This window comes from Drosophila miranda, assembly GCF_003369915.1.
Source record: "Drosophila miranda strain MSH22 chromosome Y unlocalized genomic scaffold, D.miranda_PacBio2.1 Contig_Y1_pilon, whole genome shotgun sequence".
NCBI lineage: Eukaryota > Metazoa > Arthropoda > Insecta > Diptera > Drosophilidae > Drosophila > Drosophila miranda.
In genome coordinates, this window is record NW_022881603.1 from 42,096,934 (window position 1) to 42,124,242 (window position 27,309).

General features: G+C 45.3%; 1 pseudogene; it reads left to right on the top strand.

Moving 5' to 3' along the window:
- LOC117185937 lies at positions 1-27,308 on the top strand (annotated as a pseudogene).
- Position 27,309: the final 1 nt, after the last annotated feature.

Sequence of the window (27,309 nt, forward strand, 5' to 3'; positions counted from 1 at the left end):
ATTGGCCTGTCGCGCCGATAGCACGCCAGATTCTGATTTGGTTGCATATTGAAATGCCAAACGGATTAACAGTGGAGCATGTCGTGTGGATAATACAGTTAAGAGGAAATACAAGTATCGAAATACAGTCAACATTGCGGCTGCCAATATGGTTGTTGTCGACTCGCCGCTGACGCCTCAAAAATTCCTGCGTCGCATCTCAAAAGACTTCTCCACCGTGCGTCGGTATAGCAACACGCCAGGCTCCGTTTCCACAGCCACCGCGGTGCGGGTCTCCACCTCCGCCTTTATTTCCGCTAAGGCTGGGGCCCATTTGGCAACGAACACGCCCCTGGACACTCCTGTAGCTCACCCGTGGAATCCGCAAGCGGAGGCGGATGCGTAAGCGCTCCTCGGTCTCATCGACGCTATCCAAAGTTCTGATTCTCAACGTGCGAGATCTGCTGAAGGCCCACGCCGCCAGCGAACATCCCAAAGAGGTAGGAAGTGCTTACACTTGTTGCTCGGATCCAGCCGGTGGACCGAATTAGTAACATGTGACTCCTTTGTGGGTGCCGGGCCGAAGATTAGCAGCTGTGTTTGAGTGCGGCTTTCCTGTTGCACGAAACTTTCCCAGTCAAAGTAGCGACTGGAAAATGTGGGATTCGGTATTCGGTATTCGAATAAATTGTGTAGATTATATTCGGCGGACTCAAGTCTGTACAGCAATGTGACTTCCAGGTAACCTTACATAAGCGTTACATGCCGTTCTGCCGTTCTGCCTCCCTGCCGCTGTGCCCCTTCAGAGAAAACGGTCTGGTCTGGTCTGATCTAGCAGGAAGGCAACGTGCTGCTGGCGGGGGCAGCTGCGAGCGATTTATGTTCGAATGCAGCTCAATCAAAAGTGGATGACAATCTCCATTCAAGTCCAAAATGGTCTAAATTAATGGAAAATGAAAACAGAGAAATGAAAAGCTTACAGATGCTTGCAGTATTGTACATACATCATTCTTCCCACCAAACATTGTAAATATATTTGATTGCAAAAACTTTTAACGCATTTCTTTTCTTGTTTCCCACATCCGTTTTTAGTAAATGAACCAATTGTTTATTTGACCTTTGCGTTTAGATATTTCACGTTTAATTATAAATGTTGTTTGTGTTCGATGGGAGATGTGAAATTCGAGATTTGTACATTCGTATTTCAATCGATTGTTGTTTCCCCAATAATATTTCAAATACTTTTTTATTTTGATATGCTTTAACGAATTTCTTTCAACCTTTCAACATTTACAAAATGCATATCTCCAGCACCCACTGTAGTCCTCTACAACTCGTGCGCTGAGATCGATCTCTTCACATGGCCATTCTTTCCCCAAGTTTATGTTCTTACTTACATTTATTCCTCTAGCTGTATATTCAGTGTATGCATATCAAAATGTAACAAATGGAACCAATTAACACTTTTGATGGCCCCGTGATGTAGTAATTAACCGGTTTAACCCTTGTTCTCTTCTTGACTTTATCGCGCGCGCCATTTAGCATCAGCCGCGCAGTTGGATCTAGACAAATTTTCAGAAGCGCGAGTGCATCAAGTTCATACCATGCCCAGAGGACGACACAAGGTAAGTGCAACTAGTTTCAGTTACTTCCCCATCTGAACGCAAAAGCAGACGAGCCAAAGTGCAGCGGACGTGGAGCCAGAGGCAAAGAAGTCCAAGTCCAGGTCCAAGTCCAAGTCAAGACGGCACCAGTTGACCCAGTTTCGCCAGTATCTAAAGGCGTTCTCTGCTCAAAAGCAGCTACTGCTCCAGTTTCTCGCGATTGTGTACTTAGTTTCATTTTGGCCCGTTGTTTATTATGACAGACGGATCCACAGGCAGACGCAGAGGCATAGGCAGAGGCAGAGTAAGAGGCAAGACCCTGGAGTGGAGTGCAGTGGAGATAGCTACGCCATAAACTGACTGACAGGCTGGTGAAAGTTTTCAGTTTCGTAGATAGCTGAACTGAACTGCTTCGCGATGGGGGTTTATGGCCCTGACTTTACATGACTTTGACTGCTGGTGTTGCCAAATATTTACTCAGTGGCCTAACAGATCCCACAAGTCTCCAAAGCCATGTCACTGGCCCCTACATGTTCCTCATAGTTCACGGGATGATCCCCGAATGTCTGTTAAGCAAAAATGCAACAATAATTGTTGTCTTCCATTTGGCGAGGGAAGGGTAGGGGTCATTCGTCATTCACTGCCCTGGAGAATGTATGGCAAATCGTTTCCCTCACTTTTGCAGGTGCTGCTGCGGCCAGGCCCAAATCACGCATCAGACCATACAGGGCATCGAGAGCGGCTCGCCGGGGGACCTCTGGCTGCCGACGAAGCACACCCGACCACAGCCCACGGACGCCTATGGAACCATTGAGTTCCAAGGCGGTGCCAATCCCACAAAAGCTCAGGTGGGTTCTGCTCAATTTCGAGGCGATTTCTTTTAGTGCGGTCCCAATAACTTTTGCTCCGTCCATCCCACGTTGCCATCAGTACGTTCGTTTGTCCTTCGACACGCGTCCAGAGCTGCTGGTGCAGCTGTTCACAAAGGAATGGAACCTAGAACTGCCGAAACTTCTGATCACCGTCCAAGGCGGCAAGGCCAACTTTGATTTGCAGGCGAAGCTAAAGAAGGTGAGCTGTGAAAACTTTTGTACTTTGCCACCTTGGCACTTTGGCACTTGAACACGCTGGAAGTGTGTCGTCGCGTGTGTCACACGCTAATTGAAAGGGGCCGAAAGGGGGTGGGGCGAAATTTTGAGATATACGTTTTATAGTGACATCTTAAAGGATCTTAGCCTTAATAGTCTCTGAGATTTGTGGATGCCTCAGATTTTCGTCCTTTGCGGGGGCCGAAGGGGGTGTGGCGAAATTTTGACACAAAATGGTCAAGGTCCGATATCACAGGAGTGTGGATACCAAATTTGGTTACTCTGGCTCTTATAGGTTCTGAGATCCTTGAACTCATATTTTGCAATTGGCAAAACCGACCATGAAACCTGTGTGTTAGAGAGAGACAGTGCGAGAAAGAATGAAATTGCTTTCTTGATTCTGGCTATAATAATTATACGATCTGGTTCAGATTTTGCACTCTAGAAGATATAGTCATCTTCTAAGATTCTGCGTTTTTAGTTTTCTCGTATCGTCGAATTGTGGATTCCACAGATTTTCGCCCTTTGTGGGGGCGGAAGTGGGCGGGGCAAAGTTTTGAAATATTCTTGTAGCAGTGACATATCACAGAAGTCTGGATCCAAAACATCGTTGCTCTCGCTCTTATAGTCTTTGAGGGGACGCTGAAGGGGACGGACAGACGGACAGACAGACATGGCTCAATCGACTCGGCTATTGATGCTGATCAAGAATATATATACTTTATGGGGTCGGAAACGATTCCTTCTGGACGTTACACACATCCACTTTTACCACAAATCTAATATACCCCAATACTCATTTTGAGTATCGGGTATAAAAACGGCGAAAGGGGATGGGAGGATGGGCGTCCCCAGTCGAAAATTAAATAAATAAAAACTCAAGCGGAAATCACGCAGCCAGTGATTGAGGGCACACTTCCAACTGCTTGCAGCCGACATAATGCGACACCCAGTATCCGAAGGGGTGTCCGGGCAGGCCCTGAGACGGTCCGCAAATAACCAGACCCGGTTTACGTTTTTACACCGTTTTCCTTAGTCGGAACGCACAGGAAGATATTTTTTGGTTCGCTCGGCAGTCGTCTGGATTTTGGGATCCAGTTTTTATTAAATTTTAGACACCCCTAACTAACTAGCTAAGATATAAAAAAGCGGCAACGCACCTCCTCCTTTTGGAGGGTCAGAACAACGTATTTGTTCAATTGCTCAGTCCTCAACGTTTCCATTGTTGTCTCCTCCTACTGTCACGCAGGGGTCACCAAGCAAGTGGGCGACGCCCTGCTCCTGGAGGGTCAGCAACGGACTGGGCGTGTGGTCAGCATCGGCATTGCCCCCTGGGGCATAGTCGAGCGCAATCATGAGCTGCTGGGGCACAATCGGGAGGTGCCCTGCCACAGCATCAGTTCGCCCAGGTGAGTTCGAGCCGCATCCTGGTCCCAGATTTCGCCCTTTTAACGCATATTTGATAGGGCCCAGCCAAGGGAGCAATTGTAACCGTCGCAACGAACCTCTCTTTTTCAGATCAAAATTGGCCGTGCTAAACAATCGGCACGCCTACTTCCTGCTGGTCGACAATGGAACCCAGGCGAAGTACGGGGCTGAATTGATTTTGCGGCGGAAGCTGGAGAAGTTCATATCGAACCTGAAGCTGCATCCATGTGAGTCCACAAAGAGGGTCCACACAAATACTCGCACATATGTATCTGAGAGCGCAATAGGCACCTTATTCCCGACTTCCCTTCAAAAGGCACTGTGCCTCTGTGTTTATATGTTTCTTTCTCAATCAGCTCTGAATGGGGATATTCAGTCTGTGAACGGGAGTTCTATGTCGAATAATTCATTTAGTCTGGCCCTAGACCTGTTGAGCTCTGGGCCTGTGTTGCATGCCACTCATAAGATGCTCATGCCTCTTTCTCTATATTTTTCCCTTCTCGCTGCAGTCACACATTCCAGTACGATCGTCGTCTGCCTGGTGATCGAAGGCGGCACCAACACCATACGTGCGGTGCTCGAGTACGTGACGGACTCGCCGCCGGTGCCCGTAGTGGTGTGCGATGGATCCGGGCGTGCCGCCGACCTGCTCGCCTTCGTCCACAAGTGAGTAAAATGCGAGCGCGTGGGCTTTAGTTGAAGGTGGTGCTTAGCTTTAGGATGGATTGCCGCTCGGGTACTTTGCAGGACGTACAGCATATATTCGTATACTCGTATCTTCGTATCAGGGAGCTTGATGCGAGGCCGACCGCAGCTTGTGTCCTTAATTTAATTAAGGACATGTCGGCATGCGTCTGGTGCTGTTGCTGTTGCCGGCTGATACTCGCATTGTTGTTGGCACCGGCTCGGTTGCCTTTCATTGTCAAGCACGCGACATTTGGAAAATTATTTAAATTTATCCACCTCCTTTATGACCCAGTCCATTCGGCTGCTGGGGGTTGGGCGCCCTATGCTGTGGCGGTCCGGACCTTTTTGTGTGCCACATTTAATTTTGTTGTTTAATTAGTCGGAATAATTGGGCGCCTGACAATGTTACAACAATATTTATATGCAGATATGCCTCGGACGGAGAGGAGCAGCCTGTGCTGGAGTCGATGAGGGATTATCTAATTGGAACCACACAGAAAACCTTCGAGGTGGGCCTGGACCAGGCCGAGAAACTCTACCAGGAGCTGCTGCAGTGCACGCGCAACAAGAACCTGGTAAGATGAGCAAATGTTTCGCTGTTAACAGTGTACGTACATACTCGTATATAGTAGAGTATATGTTCATTCCCTGGTAGGAATGTCGAATGGGGTAGTTGTGCATTAGGTGATTCAGCAGGTCTCGGGGGAAGTTTTCTATAACTATTTATAGAGACATTAATTAAAATCGAGTAACCCGAAAAATCTTTGATAAACTTGGCTTACTGGAAGTGATTTAAAGTGACTGGCGGGGGGGGGGGAACATTTCCATTACTCAAGACATTTCGCGACCCGATTTAAAATTTTAATTAATGCTCGTAGCCGTAGCCGTAGCCGTGGCCGTAGCCGTGGCCGTAGTCCCGCTGAGATAATTAGGCTACAAATTCAATTGATCGTGTAATGAATTTTGAATCGCCGCGAACCAGGGCAGACAGTCTCTTGGGAGTATTCCTAGACCAAAACGTTGGCATTTCGTCAATTCCGGCGCAGCTGTTATTAAGATTTTAATTGGTTTTTGAATAAGCAAGGAGCCCTCGCCCCGTTCCGAGTCCTTGACTGGTCTGTTCGGCTGTGGATGGGTCCCAAACATAGGCATAGGAAAACATATTATGTGCGGTGTGGAGTGGGGTACATTATTTATTTATTAAATTAACAAATTATGAGATACTTACGGTTTTTATGAATATTTTTTCAATTTCTCTGCCAGATTACCGTCTTTCGCAAACAGGAAAAGCCCGAGGGCGAGGCGCAGGAGCTGGATCAGACCATTCTAACGGACCTCTTCAAGTCGCAGCATCTCAGCCCTCCAGAGCAATTGAGTTTGGCACTGACATGGAACCGGGTGGACATAGCACGCAGCGAGATATTTGTCTACGGCCAGGAATGGCCCCACGGTGGGTCCCCGTCTCCCTCTGAGCATTTGTTTAAATTTCAATATATTTTCCTTCTTATTTTAATTTGGTGTGCATGTCCTCAGGCGCCCTGGATGAAGCCATGATGCAGGCCCTGGAACACGATAGAATCCATTTTGTCAAATTACTTTTGGAAAACGGCGTTTCAATGAAGAAATTTTTAACAATACCCGCGCCTCGAGGAGCTCTACAACACAAAGCACGGCCCGGCCAACACACTGGGGTGAGTATTAGGGTCCACAGACTGCCCCAAATGCTCGCCATTCGGCCTATGTAAATTTGGACTGTGGTCCGCTCCGCTTTCTTTGTCGCCTACAGGTACATTCTGCGCGATGTGCGGCCGCACATACCCAAGGGCTACATTTACACTCTCCACGACGTTGGCCTGGTGATCAATAAACTGATGGGCGTCGCCTACCGGTGAGTGCCGGGGTATTATATGATTCACGTTTGTCCAAACACACAATGGGCCAAAAAACTATGCCCACATAGCTAAGTATTTCCGTACCGTTTTGTCTGTTTATGCGTTTGAAACATACTTAAACATACTCCTAGTCCCCCTCAATCTCAAAGCTACGAGTCTAAGTTTCGCCCGTATTCTGCTCACTTTATCGTATAGTGTAGATACAATATGTTTCAAATGTTCAGTCAAGCAAAAGTCTCAAGCTGCATCCGATGGTTCACTCAAACTGTATAAATGCTAGCTCTTACGATTCGGCTGTTGGCCATGTAAATTCGAGCAAGCGCCCGTCTATTTTTCTTGACCAAAAGAAACTGCAGAACTTGTGGGCTGCAAACAATTGCCAAAGCAATAAGAGACCGAGATGGCCTTTACTTGTGGTGGGCTGAACTGGGAGTCGGAAAGTTTGTTCATCAAATTTGTTCATCAATGTACACAAAAATTCCTGAACACCAAGCTTAATTATGCAGCATTAACATTTTAGCCTGCGAGGCGAAAAATGTGCGGGCGAACTAAGTTTTTTAATTTTTCCCATAAAGTGCGGATGCCTCGGATCAGCCAGGGATTGCCCAGCAACTTGCTTGTGGCTTCAATAAAAAATCGTTGTTGCTGAAGCTGGCCGGGATCTGGGATCACTCAATTTAAAAAAGAGTCAATTGCATGCTGAGAAAGTTTGTTGACCCTTGCTGAACCATGTATGTGGTGAGTTTTCAACTTTCAAAAATAACAAAATTTCCCAAAAGGCTCTGAGGTTCTATGGTGAGGAGGATTTTAACACAAGCTAATTAAAGTGCTAGCTTTAATTTTCCATTGAAGTAGATTTGAGCTGTGCTCGGGCCTTCCAACGGGTGCCCCTTAACGGTTGTTCCTTTTCAATGTTCCATCTGTATGTTTGCAAACTAATTTGACACCACTTGCCTCTTGCCTCTTGCCTTTTGTATGTTCTTGGTGTTCGGTGTTCGCTGTTAGCTGCTCTTTTTATTCCACTAAGTATCCACTATCCCACCCTACTTTCAACGTGCTGTTTGCCACGTTTGTGTTTCGATCAGAGGTCCCGGACTCCTCCCTCGTCATCGGGTGCATGTTATCAGACAAATAACCATCTAAATGGCAAATGCTATCTAAGCTATGAGCCGGCGTCGAAGCTGTTCTGTTTATATTTTAAATTACGGATTTAGGCCCTTTGCATTTTGGGGCTCTCTTGGGCTGGGGCTCTTGCTCCGATTCAAAGGTCTAGACATTTAAATTCGGTCTTCAACAGCAAGAGCAGACAAGGAGCGGAGTCAAGGGGCACTAGGCGTAATTGAAAGCATTAAAGTTTTGCGATTAGATTAGCACAAAATACAAATGGAGCTGGCCTTTTGGCTGCTGTGTGCTGCCGACGGGCAACGGCCAACGGGTGTCTTTCGGCTTAGCTTGGCAGAAAAATCAATTTATTCGCCATTTGATGTGACATAAATATTTTTTGGCTGTTTTTCTTGATGCTCTGCATTTAATTGGGCGCACGTTAAACGCCGACAGGTCCTTGCGAATGCCGATTATGCCAGGCCATTGGACTTGTTTGTTGCGTCAAGTAGCAGTACTCGTAGGCTTATTACTTTTTTACCTCCCATTCTGGCTTAGTCCTAGTATTCGTGGAAGAGGCAGTCGCACAACGGGCCTAGACAAGAAAACCAAAATTATATTCAAATTTTAGCCTAGAAGGTACTCGACCTGCCAGCAAACAATAAAATGGGTACACATAATAGAATGTGAGTTGGAGGGCTTTCATTATCCGTTTGGTTGTACCCGGTTGGTTGTCTGTGAGTCTGGGGGTTTGGGGGTCTAAAAAGTAGCCAACAGCACGAGTATTCGATTAAATATCCGTCTGTGTATCCTGCAGATCCTATTACACGCGCCGCAAGTTCCGTCCCATCTACGCCAAGGTCATGAACAGCTATGCCAACGCCTGCCGGAAGTCCTCGACATATCAATACCAAAGGTATGCGGGAGCCAATTCACTAAGTCTGGTGACGGGACTGCTGCCGTTTACCTCGGAGATGGCGCTGTTCGAGTTCCCGTTCAACGAGCTGCTGGTAAGAGAGCACCCAACCGGGAGTTCCCAGGGAGTTTTTTAACGGAAGTTCGATTGCAGATTTGGGCCGTTCTGACCAAGCGGCAGCAAATGGCTCTGCTCATGTGGACGCACGGCGAGGAGGCACTAGCCAAGTCACTGGTTTCCTGCAAACTTTACAAGGCCATGGCGCATGAGGCGGCCGAGGACGACTTGGACACAGAGATCTACGAGGAGCTGCGCTCCTATGCCAAGGAGTTCGAGAGCAAAGGTGAGTGCTAAGCACCCTTGCGGCTGACTTGCTAATCGAATTCCGGCTTCATACTTGGTGCAGGCAACAAGCTCCTGGACTTCAGCTACCGCCAGGACGCGGAGAAGGCGCAACGTTTTCTCACCTGCGAGCTGCATTCGTGGTCCAACCAGAGCTGCCTGTCACTGGCGGTGGCGGCGAATCACCGGGCTCTGCTTGCCCACCCCTGTAGTCAGGTCATCCTGGCCGATCTCTGGATGGGCGGCCTACGCACCCGCAAGAGTACCAACTTCAAGGTGCGACTTCTAGCAATGGCCGAGCCAGCTGAATCTTTGATTCTAAATTGTATCTTGTGTGCAGGTCATCTTGGGCTTGGTGATGCCTTTGTACATCAGGCAGCTGGACTTCAAGTCGAAGGAAGAGCTCCAGCAAATGCCGCAAACCGAGGAGGAGCACTTGGAGAACCAAAACTTGGACAATGACGATTCGGAACGCTCCCAGCCCGATGCCGAGGTAGATCAATCAGCAGTTCAATTTATTCGCCGCTGTTCTTCTGTTCATATATAAATAATTTCAAACTTGAATTACATTTGTTTCTGTGGTCTGTATGTGCCAATCCTGAGTGTGCCTTACACATTTCAGCGTCAGCTTTCAGTTTATAAATTTAAATTTATTGAACTAATTTACCAACTAAAGTTTACCACTTATATACCATTAACGAGATGCCTCTCTGCTATTCATCACCACTCCTAACCAAACGCTTTCCGAATCCAAATCTATCTGTTTGTAGAGCGCCCTTTTAAAAGCCAAAAGATCCATTTCCTTGAGATATAGGATGGGCGCGAACACTTATAATCGCGAAAAGGTAGTAACAATTGCTCAACTGATCTAAGTCAATTCCTGTGTGTTTTCTGTACAAGTCGTCTATGCATACTCCTGATATACATATGTATCTTCTATTTGCTGCTCGCTGTTTCTATATCTCTATCTCTCTTTCTCGCTTTCTTTCTCTATTTCTACCTCTTTCTCTGATTCGGTGTCTGAGCACTGTGTCTTTGTGTTTTTTCCACTGTATGTATTATGTATGCTACCAAAACCGATTTTAGTCGCTCTGTACTTTTCATGTTTTTAGTTTTCAAATGTTATTCGCTTTCAGTAACGTTATTTGGTATGTGTATGTAAATATTAAATATTGTATTTGGATTTAAGCCCTGCAAGGGCTTTATAGTAACGATAGGAAAATGCTTAGGCGGGATAGGAGAAATGTTCGAGCTCAAATATGCCACATTCTGGCTAGGTCTACGAATGTCCGAAGGACGTTCATTCTTTCATTTCCCATAAGCAAACGGAAGCATTCGCTTCGAAAGATACGACCAGAGACCATTTGCAACGAGCGGTTCGGTATTAACTATTATTGTATAGTATTTTTGAGAGTTTTGACAAAGTCGATTGTTGCATAGAGAATTAAATAGAGAAGTAACTAAGGATAGTCACCCGGTTTTTAAAATTTCGTTGAAGCTATAAGAACACAAATGAAATTACAGCTCGCTGAGTTTGCCTGCTAAAAGTTTATTTGCAGAAGGCGGAAAAGGGTCGGACATGGCTACGTCGACCATGATTTTGATGATTAATCCCGGCGTAGATCAAGTAAATCAGACATTTGGCCACGCTCTTCTCCGCCTCCGCCTCGAACCCTCAGTGATAATAATAGATACCGAGTAGAGGGTATCTTAGAAGTTAAATTATTTTTAGAGGCGCTTCTGAAGACCCTCGTCATTTGCCATGCGCGTCCCATTAGCGTGTGTTGCGGGGGATTAATTGTGGTGACGTGGCATGGGGTTACACGGATACATTTAAAACAGACACACCGAACCTTTTGACTTTCTGTCTAACTATCATTTGAATATTTTTTAAAGTGCAAGCTTATAGCAGCTGAAACCAGCTCGCCCTCCTATAAAAGCGCCGCTAATTCAACAGACGTAAGTGTCCGAACAATTGTCCTTTTGCTTCTAATGCTTCCCATAAAATTTTCCATTTTCCCTGCTTGGCTCCGAGTTAAGTGCGAAATACCATTGCCGGAGAAATGATATCAAATATTAGTGGCAGCACAGCCGCCACTGGTTTCAATTAAGTAATAAACTGGGCACATCACCGCCACGTTCCCCCACGTTCCCCGTCATCGAATCGCATTGATCCCAGCAGAGCCACACATGACGCTATACTTTCAGTCCGTTAGTGTCAGGCTGCCTTCTGGCACTGCACTTGTGCAAATATTTTTTTTCAGTTACGCGAGCACTGCACAAACACCCAATCTGTATTATCATCATATTTCCATCGCTGTCCCCACTGTGCGCACGCTCCACACACGGGGAAAAATCCTTTCACCGGGGATCCAATTGTTGCAAAATCTTTAAAGGTAGATTCTCGATGTGTCCACAGTATACTACTTCGGGCAGTCATGGCGCTTGTGTAGTTCTTGATGGTGGTGTTTATTATTATGTATTTGTACGTATATCTGTGGAATGCGAATGGTTATACTCTTATTTGGGAATAAATTATTGGCAGTCATACTTTTATTTTAAGCCATTTCCTTGTAATATAGAATCATTATGATAAATCTTTTCCTTGCTAATCGGTTCAACACACACCCATTTCAACTCTTCATCTCCACTCAAGTATTTTGTCCAAAGTCCATGGCAAATAGACGTGGAACTAAAATTTAACCATTAAATACCCTCTCTGATAAATGCGAAAAATGTGCCCAAACCGTTACAGGCTCTATTGGCGGATACTTATTCAGTACGCGATACAAAAGTACACGAAAATGGCAAAGTGAGTAATCTGACCACTTAAACTGCAACACGAAGCAAACCAACACTCACACACCAACAATTTCATCGAAAACTTGCACTGAGAACAGGATGAGATTCCAATTTACCCAATCCCAAAAATCCGTAACTACATACGAAACGACACCCTAAATTTGTATTTTTGTATATTTTGTTGAGAATCGTAAACACCTCTAGGGAACACTATCCCGTAGGTAACCCCCATAGTTTATAAGTACTCGGATCACCCTGACATTTGCGAACTATGACCAATGATTTCATACTCCAGCACCTAAGATACAGTATACACACATCCATCCTATCCTTCACGTAAAGTTCCCCATATGTTGTTTTAATAAGTTTCAGTCCTGGTATTATATCAATTTACAGGTCAATCTCACTGCTGGAGCGGAAGAACCACCCTCCAATGTTAGTTGATCCCGGATTGAGTTTCACTCCCAAAAGTATTTTTATTTTCAATGGCACATCTGTAATTAGTTTTAGAATTTATTCCATTTAAGCCTTATTCCTTGTTATTCTTGGGATGCTCATTTCTAAGTTGTTTATCGACGATTGGATATATTCGTAGCCAAAATTTAAATCATCCTTGTCGGCTTGCCTAAGTCGTGCAGTGTTTTTTCGCTATTTTTGTACGTAATCACTCTTCGAGAAGCCCCAAGGAGAGGCTATTGTATTTGCATCCTGCTTAAACTATACGTGCAGCTGCGTTTCCGCGTCTCTGCGTTGCATGCTGTGTATGAAAACTAAACACGCATATAAATAGCAAACCATACATAACTGAAAATTAACTAGAAAGAAAACCAATCAGATCACACTTTCCTCCGCCATTCCTCTAGTCGTATACGCAATTGCCCAATGTACTATATCTCCACTCTCTTTTTGGATGTTTCATTGCACATTGATGATTTAATTAAGCCCAAATAGTGTACCTCTACGCTTTTACGCACACTAGGCTCAGCACGCTGATTAATTTCGTTGGCGTTTCTCCGTAGGTCTCGCTCACTAACTCAGATCCCGCGCAGTTCCGGGAGCTCTTCAACTTGTCGGAGTACAATGAAATCAAGCAGCACCAGCCCCTGCGCCTGAAGAAAAAGTTCCACGAGTTTTACACAGCCCCCATTACCAAGTTCTGGGCTGATTCGGTAAGTAGCGTAGCGGAAATGACTATCCCGCTAGCTAGTGGGTTTCATTTCCGAAATGTCTGACCAAGGGGGTTGTCTGATATCTTAAAATATTTCTCCACCTTTTCATTGACTGTCCAACCCTTCCGTTGCAGATTGCCTACATGTTCTTTCTGATAATGTTCTCATTCACGGTTCTGGTCAAGATGGGACCGGTGCCGCGGTGGCAGGAGTGGTATTCGATAGCTTACATCACGACTCTGGGATTCGAGAAGGTTCGCGAAATCCTATCCTCGGAGCCAGTGGCCATTACGTAAGTAGTCCTCTCCTCTCCCCCGCAAAACAAGGTGTTAAATGTCACCTCTCGATGCACGATGGGAATATATGAGTCCGGACGGACTACGGAGATGTACGCATTTTCATTACTTTTTGTTTTCAATATCTTCGGGAAATGTGTGCTTCTCACGCTTGAATAAACGCTATGTCCTTGGCGACGATGGGATCCGTTGATGGGAATTCGGCGGGCAGGCATAAATTTTCTTTGTGGGCGTGGAACATGTGGAACCCGTGCGACGGAGCTGCCATAATACTCTTCCTCATTGGTCTGGCACTCCGCTTCCGCCCCAACACAATGGACATTGGACGAGTCATCTACTGCGTGGACAGCATCTACTGGTATCTGCGCATACTGAACATCCTTGGCGTCAATAAATATCTTGGTAAGTTAGCAAGGCAGCGTGGGATGATTAATTGCTCATCCGCGGAGGTCCATCTGTTGCAGGTCCCCTGGTCACCATGATGGGTAAAATGGTCAAGAACATGATATACTTCGTCGTCCTGTGGGCTGTCGTCCTGATGAGCTTCGGCGTCAGCCGTCAGGCCATACTGTACCCCAACAGCGAGCCAACTTGGCGGCTGATCAGAGAGGTAAGCCAAACGACATCTGCCGACATCCGAGCGGGTGTGCGATCGCTGGGAGCGATTCGCTGATTGTAAATACGTATGTATGTATGTACATATGTAGGTGTACTTGACGTCAAAACTGACCCATGTCCTGCTGAGAGTGATTGTGCGCGAGAGCTTGCCCCACTAAAACACACCCACCCACATATACTCTGTGTGTACTGTGTGTCCGTATGATCTGTGCACACTGACGCTGGTTTCTATTGCAGCTTTAAACTATGAGTCACGACCCGGAGTACATACATTTACTTAATAGCAAGAGAAGCAAGTTTTTGGCTTGAGTTCCTCAGTAGTGGTGCAAGCAGAACGTTAATACATAGTTTTGAGAATTGCCCCGCAATTCGACTCACTTTTTTACCATTTTTAGCTTATTTCAATTGATTGTATCTCGTATTGTATTCTTGTATTCTTCTTTCTTTCCATCTTTCATTTGTTTCTGGCGCATCAAATCCTTCATTTTATCCCATTTACATTTCACCATACACTTACTCCCGCATATTTCTTAAATTTGCATTTGCCTTGATTCTTCTCGCCCTTCAACTTTTCCCAAATGCCAGGTTATTGCCGGCTCAATTGTAGCCCCCGGATTTCCGGGTGCCCTTGGCCACAGTAGTCGCTCACACAATGTCCGCGGAGGGGGTTACGGATCCACTTTCAGCCCCGGTTCCTTTGCTGCCGGCTATCATCGCGGCCATGCAACGGCCTCGTCGCCCACGGCAACCGCTACCACCACCACCACCACGTCTACAGTGCGACCTCTATCGTCTGCAACAGCAACAGCAACAGCACCAGAAACAGGCTCAGCTGCAACACTAGCGCCACATGCACCAACAGGCACAACTTTCAATTCGACTGAGCATGGGCACTTGTCGGGCGGAAATTTAACAAATGTACAAATTAACAAAGATGAGAACAATAAATTGGTTTGCTATTTAGAGAGCCGATTGTAGCATGCTCTAGCCGCGTCCCCCCTACGCGATTTACATAAGTGTGTTTGTGGCCAACTGTCTATAGATAGTCGTTGTTGTGTCCTAATAAAGATCTGTGTGCAAATTTCAGTTTTTTGGATTCCCCAACCCCCAACCCCCCTCTTACGTTCTTCGTTGGCCCCTTCATTGATACTTCGTTTTCTATATACATGTATAGTGCCTTTATCCCCTTTTGCTCTGATCTCTCTCTCTGTCTCTGTCTCTATCTCTACCGCCCTTTTCCTATCTTCTGCCCAAAAGCAAGCATTTTTGTATTATTTCCACTCTTAGCCCTAAGCCCAATCAAGTATATCAAGTATATTATGCATTTCCACTAGCATTAACAGGAGCGAATTCACGACCGTTCGTTCCCTCAGCCAAAAATGCATGAAACTTGGTTGAATTTGCAGAGGCGGCATCAAATAATTTGGTTCAATAGTACAGATTTTCAAATGTAAACTTCTGCATGATGTGTTCGCTAAACTCTTTGTGGAGATAATGTTTTTTATCCCCAATCGGCCGGCTAATTATTTCGAATTAAACAAAACTCGGCGCAGAAATAAAATTACGATATGTTCTTTAATGCGTGACATCCAAATTGCAAGTGTGGCTTGCCTGCCCTTTACATTGCCGCTCCGATCGCTAAGCGCAGCTTCGCTCGGCCGACGTCGGTAGGCAGACGCAAAGCGGAGATAGCGAAGAGCGAGCTGGCAGAGAGCGTTTAGCAGGGCAAGCAAGCGCAAAGCTTTAACAAACAAATGACATAGACATAAGTAACAAACAAAATAAGCGGCTGAGGGCCAAGAATTAGGTGCTATTTGGGGGTTTCTATTTTTAGGGTTCTGCTCCGAACATTCACCCCCCGTTGGAAGGCAAAGGCTTTCAACAGATCCATCCTGACGGGGCAGAACCGCTATTTTTCCAACGGCCCTCTTGAAGATGCTTGCTTGGGCGCAGCTGGCGGCTACGCTGGGATGATCGTCGAACGCAGCAATCGGCGCTTCTTTACGAAGGCGGCTTGTCGTGATTACGTCTTGATCATCGGGAACCTCTGTAATTGTATAGAATGGCAGGAAATTTGGCTATGTAGAAATTGTTGAAAGTTGAATTTCATTTAGCGTTGATATGTAGGTTTTTAATATATGGAAAAGTTCGCGCTGCAGTTCCTGATTCTCCGATCGCAGTTTTTCCACTTGCACCTGGCACTCGAGCAGCTGCTTCCTGCATTGCTGCTCTAAGTTTTGGTACTCCAGCGTTGTGGGTCGAAAATCGTCAATAGAGATGCACGAGGAATTTTCAAAAGCGGCTAAAGCTGCACGCTTATTCTCCGAGCTATCAATGCTTCCTGATACTATCCAACCAAGTTTTGTCTCCTGCCATGTTGGCTGTTGGGCTGATAGTCGAATCTGTCCGACGCACATTAAATCGAAGAACAAACCAGAACCTATCAACAGATCGATACGTTGGGGCTTGGAGAAATTAGGATCAGCTAGTTTTAGATTATTCGGCATTGGCCAATCCTTTGCGTCTACGCCGAAGTTAGGCTGCATTTCCGTAATTGAGTTGGTGACAATTGCAGCGAAGGAAGCTCGATAGCTTGCGTCCTGGGATTGTACAACTATATGTACAGACTTGCTCGAAGGTAGAATGGAATCTCCGATTCCAGAGATGTGAACATAAGACGAGCGATGATCCAACTGCAACTGATCAGCAAGTCTAGATGTTACAAAGTTTGCCTGTGATGCAGAATCCAAAATGGCACGACATGGGATAAGTGCTCCATAACGATCTGTTACATGGACGAGGGCAGTAGGTAGCAACACGTTCTGGCTAGGCTGAGATTTCTGGATCGAGGGGGGAGGGCTGGAACACCCGCTTGCTAGAAGCACAGTCGCGGCCTCTTGCTGGATCGATTCCTCGGCCGGTGAAGAGGAAGATGAAGCACCAGTTCCCGATGGAATGTGGAGTAGCGTGTGATGTTTGGCCTGGCAATGCCTGCAAAGTCCTGACCTGCACCTCTGCAATTCATGGCCTTTGTTGAGGCAGTTCAAACACAAGCGGCTCTTCTTTGCTTCTTTGTATCGTTCAAACGCAGAGAGATTCAGGAATGCCTGACATCTAGATATGTAATTCTCGGAGGAATTGCAATGGTTATATATGGAGTTAGGATGGTCGTTACTGGAGGTGATAAGGGTGACAGGTTTGTCTTCTCCCACCTGTTGACTAGGTCTTGTTGCCATGGCTGATCCCAAATTCTCCAGCATCCGACATCTCGCTTCCAGAAATGAGGCCATGCTTGACCACCGAGGCAATCCTGACGTCGGCAAGTTCTCTTCCCATTTCTCCTTTGTTTTGTGGTCCAGTTTCGTGCCTATGATGAAGATCAGCAACCCATCGGATATCTCCTGCGGGGTCGCCAAGGTCTGAAGTGCACGCAAGTGCGAATTGATTTTGTCGCTGAGCGCGAGCAAGCCGATAGCCGAGCCCTTCTCCACCCCTTGCAGCCCGAAAATAGCCTTGACGTGTGCCTGAAAATGTAACAGTTTATTATCGAATCGCAACATTAGTAAATTCAACGCCTTGTCGTAATTCTCCTCAGAAAGTTCCAAGGAACGAATCGTATCCAGCGCAGCACCATCTAGACATCCACGAAGATATTGGAATTTTTCGATGATTGGTATACGATGGTCTTTGTGCACCATTGTCGAGAACATCGAGTGGAATTCTGGCCAATCCATGTAGTTCCCACCGAATCGCGGAAGCTGCAACTCGGGCATTCGAGAACGGCCTATACTATTAAAGGGGAACAACGACGAATTCCCCTCGAGAGTATGCCGAGCCGTTGAATTGGCAACATTTACCGTGCGAGCAGCCATCAACTCCCGCGACAGCCTGGACCTAACCTTGACAAAAACATTCGAAAAGTCCAGCCGGGCATCATGGGCTAACTGCAGGAAATCCAGCCTTTCAAGGCTCGTTTGAGCGGCATCGAAATCCGCATTCATTCGCTCGATTTGCTCTAAGCGAGCTTGAAGTTCTGCCTCATCTAACTCGGCAAGCTCTTCCTTGGTAAGAAAGCGATCCATGGCCTTTAGTTGGCGCGAAATGTACTCGGCCTTGTGCTTGTAGAAACCTACATCACTCGGCATTGCTGCGTTCGCGACATTGGTAGGCTCAGGTGCTGCCATGTTGAGGTTTTAAAAGAGTCACTCAGCACGACCGAAAAAGACACCCTGTATACGTATAAACGTGGGAACCGAAAGCAAAGGGATTACAGCTAATGCCTTTAGCTGTGCGGCTGTGCGAGCTGTCCGATTCCGCTTTGTACTCCGCTTGTGTGTATTAGTGAGTTCGCTGCACTGCCTACCGCACTGCACTGACCGAATTGTCGCGACAGAGAAATTAATAGCCAGCAATGCGTGTATGTAGGTGTATGTTAGTGTGTTTTAGCACCGAATTGTGCTTAACCGCCGAAAATTTGCTAGGGCTAACGAATGTCGATCGCGAATGATTATTAATTGACACTGCAACTCAGAGATCACGTCGGGGTCACCAAATTTTATGTGGAGATAATGTTTTTTATCCCCAATCGGCCGACTAATTATTTCGAATTAAACAAAACTCGGCGCAGAAATAAAATTACGATATGTTCTTTAATGCGTGACATCCAAATTGCAAGTGTGGCTTGCCTGCCCTTTACATTGCCGCTCCGATCGCTAAGCGCAGCTTCGCTCGGCCGACGTCGGTAGGCAGACGCAAAGCGGAGATAGCGAAGAGCGAGCTGGCAGAGAGCGTTTAGCAGGGCAAGCAAGCGCAAAGCTTTAACAAACAAATGATTGACATAGACATAAGTAACAAACAAAATAAGCGGCTGAGGGCCAAGAATTAGGTGCTATTTGGCAAGCAGCTAATCGGCTTGGTTCTGCTCCGAACACTCTTTATTCTTGCATCCTTTAGGTAAATGTGTGTACTCATTGCGCTTGTAAATATTCATGCATATGAAACCTTATTTTGATTTATGCACCCATCGACTGTCAGCTTTAAGGTCTCCACTTCACTATTGATTTAATCTTTACATTCGTAGAACTACAAGTCTGTGTGTACATTCCTAGTATTTTCATATTGCATGCAAAATGTGAGCCCAACCTTGTGGGCGCATGAGAATGCTTTGCCATATTAATTGTTCCCGTCGCATCTTTTCCGTTCGGTTGACTTGAAACAAAGAGAAATCGAAAATATTCAAAGTCGAGTCCAGCAGTTGTACAATGACTCAAGAAGGACAATGATTGCTGCGACTGTTTTATGTTTACTTTGACGTTTCAAAGAACCAATCAAGCCGTTCTGTTCCCCGTGATGCTGCGATATGCAAATGAGGCGGAAAGTCGACTTCCCGCTATGACCCATAAAAAACATGCAAAAAGCACGTAGCATGCTGCTTCTGAAATGAAAAGAAAAACAGCCAGGACAACTACTAATCAAACTAAATTGCATCCCGCACACAAGCGCACAAACGCAAAAGAGACAGATAGACACATGTACACTACTGGCCAAAAAAATAAGTACATCGGTGTCGTGCTAGTTTGTTATGGAATAGCTCGAATGTTTGTAAGTGTATGGATGCCAATTGTTTATATTTGGAAAGTTTAAAGTCTAGCCAAATATTTAAATCAAAAATTAAAGTGGGGAACCATCTTAATAAAATTCTATTCACACATTTTTGCAGAATGGGCATTTTTGGTCTGGCCAAAATAATAAGTACACTGGTGTTATTTATATATTTGAAAGGATTGGATAAGGATTTGGTCAAAGGATTGTTGGTTTTTATTGAGTTCCTTCATATTTAAGTACATGAGAGTTAACAAAAATTCTTTAGATAGGCCGTACTCCTGAAGAAAGGAAGTTTTCTATAAGTCTTCAAAAAGAAAGGAAAATTCTCCGGGAAATTGCGAAAAGTCTTGGACCATCGGTATTCTTGGTTCAGAATACTTTAAAATCTAAAGTGCTTATTGAAAATCGAGGATGGAAGAAGAAATCTTTACAAACAACGGATACCCGCATCATCAGTCTTACAAAAAAGGATCAGTTCATGTCTTCCAAGGTCAAATACGCTCAAATTGGGAAAGAAAAATCAGGTCTGATGGTTCGTCGGAGACTTCAATATATAGACCTAACAGGACGTATAGTCCGAAAAGTTCCCTTACTCCGAGTAAAAATTTTGAAGATGAGGCAAAAACTCGTTGAAAATCATTTGGCATGGTCTGGGTCAGATGGGTCTTAAAAGTGGAATAATATATTATTGAGAGACGAAAAAAAAATAAATCTTGTTGATAATGACTCCAGAAGATGTATACAAGGACCCAAAGGCAAAGAATTCGACTTCCGGTGCGCAAAGAAAACGGTTAAGAACGGAGGCTGATGTATAGGTATCTGAGGCTATTTTTCTTGGCATGGCGTTGAGCCGGTACATCGCATAACTGATCATGTGATCCAATTCGGGTATAAAAACATATTGACAGACATTATACAACCTAATGCAGTGGAAAACATGCCCTTGAGATGGGTCTTTCTACCAGAAAATGACCCAAAGCACACCTCAAAGGTGGTGAAGGTTTGGATTACGGAAAAAAATGTAAACGTTACGGCTTGGCTAAGTCAGTCTCCTGACTTAAACCCATTTTAACACCTTTGGGGTGACTTAAAACGTCGAATTGGTAAAAATGCTTTTCGAAAAGAAAAAGAATTGTGGAGAATTTGTGCAAAAAACGTGTTGTGAGATTTCAGTGGAGACTTGCCGCAAACTTATTGCTAGTATGCCAAGAAGAATGGCCGAAATCATCCAAAATAAGTGTGGCTAAATAGGATACTATTAAAAGATTATAAATTATAAGAAAAAAGTGTAAAAATTTTGATACGCTTTTAGTTTTTCGCTTTGGAGAATTGCTGTACTTATTATTTTGGCCAGCCCTTATTTATGATTTTAAGGTTTAATCGATCATAAAATATATATTTAAAATGAAAAATGCTTTTGATAAACATTTTTATAGTCTATTGTAGGTAAGAAAACTAAAAGTAAATTTGATTTTTTAATTATGTTTATTAAAAAAGTTTTATAGGACGTGAAAGAAAGCTCATAAGCGTGTACTTATTATTTTGGCCAGTAGTGTATTTATATGGGTGTACACAAACATACATAGGTGTGCCACTGATGGCTAAAATAACCAAAACTCTGTTTCGATGTGTAAACTTGCATTCATGTTGAGCCAAAGGCGAATCGGCCGTTTCTTGCTCTTGCTCTTGCTCACCGTAGAGCGTGGAGCGTGGACGCCGCGCAGCAGTTGCCAATTTAATGGTGACTTTAATCTATCATCGTATCGTTGTCCAGGTCACCTACCAACCCTACTTCATGCTGTACGGCGAGGTGTTTGCCGACGACATTGACCCTCCCTGCGGCGAGGATCCGCGTCAGCCGGCCTGCGTGACGGGTAAGTTGGGCGACGTGGGCTCTGGCTCTCCGGCGGGCACACACGCACACACACACACACACTCGGGAATGACCGTATTAATTTGATTACAGGCCATTGGGTGACACCGATAACGATGTCCATGTATCTGTTGATTGCCAATATTCTGTTGATAAATCTGCTCATCGCCGTGTTCAACAATATCTTCAACGAGGTGAACTCGGTGTCACATCAGGTACGAATGCGACAATTCAAGAACTTGGCCGAACTCCGAACTTGACTCAACCCAAAATCTTCTGATGATTGCAGGTTTGGATGTTCCAGCGATTCACGGTTGTGATGGAGTACCAGCAGAAGCCCGTCCTGCCGCCGCCTTTCATTGCCTTTTGCCATTTCTATTCCCTGCTAAAGTACTGTGTGCGCAAAGCGAAAGGTGATCCCGGCATGAGCAAGTTTAGCTTTGTTCCCTGTGAGTGTATCATATCTGAATGCTTCATTCGATTGTACAATATCTCACTTCTCTCCCCGGCGTGCCTGCTCTAACACTCAACGTCGCTGGGTCTCTAACTCTGTGTCTAACCATATTACTTGCTCGTATACGCACTTCCATTGTATAAAATCATCTATGGAACATACTATACTCGTACAAAACAACAATAACAACAATAACAACGTATAATTGTGTTATGATGTACACAATGTACATACACTTTTCGTGAATTAATATTCTATTGTGCATTTCCCCCGGTGCTGCTGTTACTGTTGTCCATTGTATCGCTTTCCTGAATTTCAACTTGTTCTCTGCGACTCACATGTCCTCCTTAACGACTGTCCTGTCCCACAGGATTGGAGGTGCAGCGGGACAATGGTCTCAAACTGTTCCTGGAGAAGGATGACTTGGAACGACTGTACGACTTTGAGGAGGAATGCGTGGAGGGTTTTTTCCACGAACAGGAAATAATATTGACTCAGTCCACCGACGAGCGGGTGAAGAACACAACGGACCGGGTCGAGACCATGTCCCAGAAAATCGAGGACATCAATCAAAAGGAGAACATACAAACAGCTACTGTGCAGGTGCGTCTCCATCTCCTACCCTCCGCACCCTAGTTCAGAGCATCCTAATCTTTGGTTTGAATCTTTATTCAAATATCTAATACGATTTCTGTTCCCCGCATTGACATGGGTATTGGCACGCATGGAATTGGAAATGTCCATGGCCATATCCATTCGGAACGTTGATTGTGCTGCTCCTCATGCTGCAGCTGGGCAAGCCATTGACGGAAGCTTTCCTCACTCCGCTGTATTGTTTGTATTCTTTCACTTTATAGAACATTGAATTTCGTTTGCGGAAGATGGAGGAGTCGTCCGAACAGATACTGTCCCACCTGGCGGTCATACATCGCTTCATGTCTACACACACGGTAGGTACGGAAGACATGCGCGGCTCCGCGATAAACATTCCAGCTGAAATCCATCGCATTCGCACCATTTCAATGTCGGATACCGATGGCGGCGGTGGAAGCTCAGGAAATGGAGGGGGCGGTGGTGGAGGCGCTGCAGTGCCGCTTGTTCTAGGTGCCGGCCTGAATGTAAATTCCTTGCAGGTTCGCTTTAGTTATTTATGTTTTCTCAGTCCTCAGTTAACCCGCTTCGAATATATCGAACTAGGTGACCAACCGACGCCGCTTTAATCGCTCTCTAACGGAGGTGCGTCCAGACGCCTACATCCTCGACGAAGGCACCCACTTTGAGGTGGTGCCCTTGCCGGAGGAGCCGGATGAAGTGGTCAAGTCGCGGGAAGCCCTCAACGAGGAGGTCGTGCGGAAGGCATCGATGCAGCGTCCCTCTACCTGTGAGACGGTGAAGCGCACTCCATATGTTACTGTGCGCCAGGACACGGGGGCCAGCACGGAGAGTAAGGACACCTTGACACCTCTAGGCACCAACGATGACGACCAGACGCTCGTCGGGGGCGACAACTTCGATGATGCGGCCCCGATTGCATTTGCTATCGTTCACTCTTTGTGTTGTGTTATGTTGCGTTGATCTGTTCTCCTCTACTGCTCTGTACTGTAATTCTCTGTACTGTAATTCTCTGTACTGTAATTCTGTAGCGCAGTAGCGACCCTCTATAAAAGTATACTTCTAATCGCATACAGCTGCCAGGCATCGAGCGCTGCGCCAGCGCACAGTCTCGCTCTGCCGCCGCAACTCGGAGACGTATTCGCTGGCCGGCGCGGACATAAACCGATCGCACATTAGCCTTAACCAGCTGACAATGCTGTCGCGTCGCCAGATGAGCCTGACTCAGTCCGAGCCGGACAGTGACAAGGACGCGCCGCCAGCGGCTGCAGGCAGCACACATCCGGGTATGTATTGAGGCGAGAAACGATACACTTACGCACCCGGCCACAGACTTGCGCTCTAAATTCTGGCTACTAACCCTCATGCCCTCCCAATAAGCCCATCATACGCCCATCATCGTGGTTGGGATCCAACCAATTCAGCAAAACGATTTGGCCCCGTAAATTTTCATTACCAGCACTATTGTGCTGCACTATCTCTCGCACCCAATTTATCTCTTACGCATTCTCAACCTAACCACGAACTCCGAACTTTAGGTAAATCAGTATTGCATGCGAAACCCTCAAGAAATATCTTGCTGAAACTGCACAGCGAGTACACGTCGATCACTGATGAGCTGGAGAGCGTCTGCCACATGATTGCCTCGCCAACGGTCTCCCTGCAGAGTAACAAAGGTAAGCTTCGTGCAGAGCCTGGGGCGCACAAGGTCACAATTCGATTTCCCATTACCACTTTTCCGTAACGTAGCCGTAACCAGAGTCCAAGAGAAACCAATATGTATATCCGTGAGAAATGTGTGAATAACTAACCGGGTGATTGCTCACTACCGTTTCATTGCCTTGCTTTAGCCGCCTTCAAAGCAGCACCTGTCAGTCGAGCAGGTCTGCCGTTCCAAACTTTTACTATAAAATGTATTATTTTCTTCTGATAGCTTCATTGGATCGCCCCAAGACGGAAATGTCGCACGCAGAAGCCGCGGCATTACAAGAGAAGAAGCATTTGAAGGAGTGTGAGGAGAACGATTACAGAATACTAGAGGGCCTGTTCGAGGCACGTGGATCCATCGATGCCAGCGCCGAGGCCTTTGAGGTATCTCTCATTCAAAAAGCTTATCCATGGGAAAACTTGGTAAATTTGTAATATCCTCGATATTCCCGAACAGAGCGTCATATCCGTGGACTACAGCCATCGCTATCCACTGCGTCGAGAGACTGCCGTGGAGCTGTCGCCTTCGAAGCCCTCAGCTGGGGGCGGCGGAGGTGGCGGAGACAGCAGCGATACAAGTGGAGCAGGTAGCTGCAGTGCCATGGGGGCAGTCTCAAGTGGGTTTCAGCTCAAAAACGAGCGCCCCTGGCAGCGCAACTCCTCAATGGAGCAGCAGACATATCCGTCACCTCTGGTTCCCTCGAGAGCCACAAGCGACTTCCTCAATCCACCCTTCGAAAGCAGCGGACGCTTGTTCAAGAAATCGAGCGAAAGTCTGCAGAAGAACACCAGTACTGAAACAGACTGTTCTGCCCATCCGTATCGCTTCATCAAGCAGAGTTCCAACGAGACGAACACCTCGCTCACCGGCTCCTACAACGTGGACACGCCCTCACTTACTGCGGAGCCCTCTTTGGATGCCTGCGACTCGCATTCGGCGAGGGAATTTCCATAAGCGTTAGTGCTGCTGGCGAAACTGCCGCGCGTTACCAGCCCATTCGCACGACTTCCATTGGCGCGGCCGATGGAAGGCAGCTGCGCGACGAGAGCCCTAGTTCGCTGCAGAGTCCAGAGCTCGGAGTCTAATGCTCGGCGTCAGTGACGATGCAGGCACCGCCAGCTGTACCAACACGCCCGATGCTTCTGAAGAAACAGTTTAGCCTCGACAAGGGCAAGCCACAGCAAGCGCAAATTACTGCAGAGGCTATGGCCATACCAGAATCGGGCTTAGATGCAGCAACTGTTGCCCAGGCCAGGGTCAAACTGATTTCCTCGCTAAAGCCTCAGTCTCATACGAGCAAGCTGGGAATGAACGTACTCAAGGAAAGCAGCCCCAGCACAGAGGGGTCCCGCGATGGCGAAGGCCTGTCCACTACGTCCTCGGCGAAAAATAGCAACCCGGCTCTCTCCATACCGCAGATTAGCACGCATCTGGTGCAAGATGAGATCGCCAAGCTGTCATCCAACATAAAAAGCAGCACTGAATCTGAAAAGGACCGCCGTATAACGAGACAATGTGTTAGAAAAATTGAAGGTGAAGACCATTTCTGAATAGTCCAATTGAGGTTGGAAGCTGGAATATGTGTTGTATAGTCATCATTTACTGTTACTTGTTGTTTAAGCTAGCTATCGCTAGCACGGCTCTATAAAAATACTAATCATCGGAGCTCGGTGATAAGCTAGAGCCGCTGAAAAACTAGCACTGATGGAGGCATAGAATGGATGGAAGATTGAGACTTTCGAGGGAGCTGAAAATTAGATGCGAATTAATAATTTTGACAATACATAGTTCACAAATTGTCTGTATTTTTATAAAAGTATTTAACTAGATTTCATTGTTGATACATAATATATACATATGCATACTTGGTAAATGCGAAAACATGGCTATCAATCAATATTAAAAGGACGCATTTCTGTGTGGAAATATATTTTTCACCTTAACAGAAGACATCTGTAGATACTTTTGAAATGCCACCAATTGAGTGTATATGGGCTTGCTAAAATTAGTGGTAATACATATTCAACACTCCTACCAATGCTTAGGCTTAGTCAGTGTTACTCGTACATATGCAATTTTCACGTAAACACACATACATATCTTGAGCAACTTCACTACTTTACCAGCCACGAACTTCTCCTAACCAAGCATATATTTAAGTAGATATTTACACTTACCGTAACAAAATTTGAAACTCAATTCAACATAATGTACTAAATAGTATTTCTGTGAGCACCTTGAACCCATTAGTATGTATTATTATTATTATTATTATTAGTATGTAGTTTTTATATGCATATGTATTAGCATAGGTATGTGGCTGCCAGAATTATCGTATAGTGTGCGTTCTGCAAGGTTACCAGTTAGTTAGTCCATTTTACTTGTTCGTAAGAAATAACAGTGTATTCAGTGTATATAAAACTGCCTTTTTCGGCTGCTTTAGATGTCTCTGTGTATATCAAATAAATGTTGTTTTAAATTATCGCTAAATTTTTTAATGTTGGGCCACACTGTGCGAAAACTATAATTAGTCTTAAGAGAGATATAATTAATTAATATAGCTGTGCATTTGATTGAAGAACTACTGATTCTAGTTATTATATATCAACTTAAAATACACTTGTAACACTAAGCATTTTTAAGGAAGAAGTCCCAACTTGTCGAAGTTCTGTTCCGGCTGTTTTCGACCACAACGCCACATAAAACAACATAAACTGTCTATTATTTCTAGTGCGCTCACGAAACGCTTTTAAAAACTTCGTCTTCTTTCAATATAAAAATCACTTTTCTTAATTACTACATGTGGAAATTGTGTGGAAATTTTCCACTGATCATTTAGATATTCTACCTGTGCACTTAAATAACACACACAAGTCAAATCAATCAGTTCCGTCTGTTACAAGCCATCTTTTTTGTCATGTAATATAAAATGAATTTTTATTTAATACTTCCTCTAAAATAATACTATAAAAGTTTATACAAAAGCTGTACTGTGCTCAAAATAATCTAGTTTCGGTTTTACAGTTGTTTACACATTAATAAAGTCTTTTACGTCGCCTTGTAACGTTACTTAGAACTAGTAAAACTATTCAAAAAATTTATTATTACAAATGTTTAATAAATATTTACAACAAAT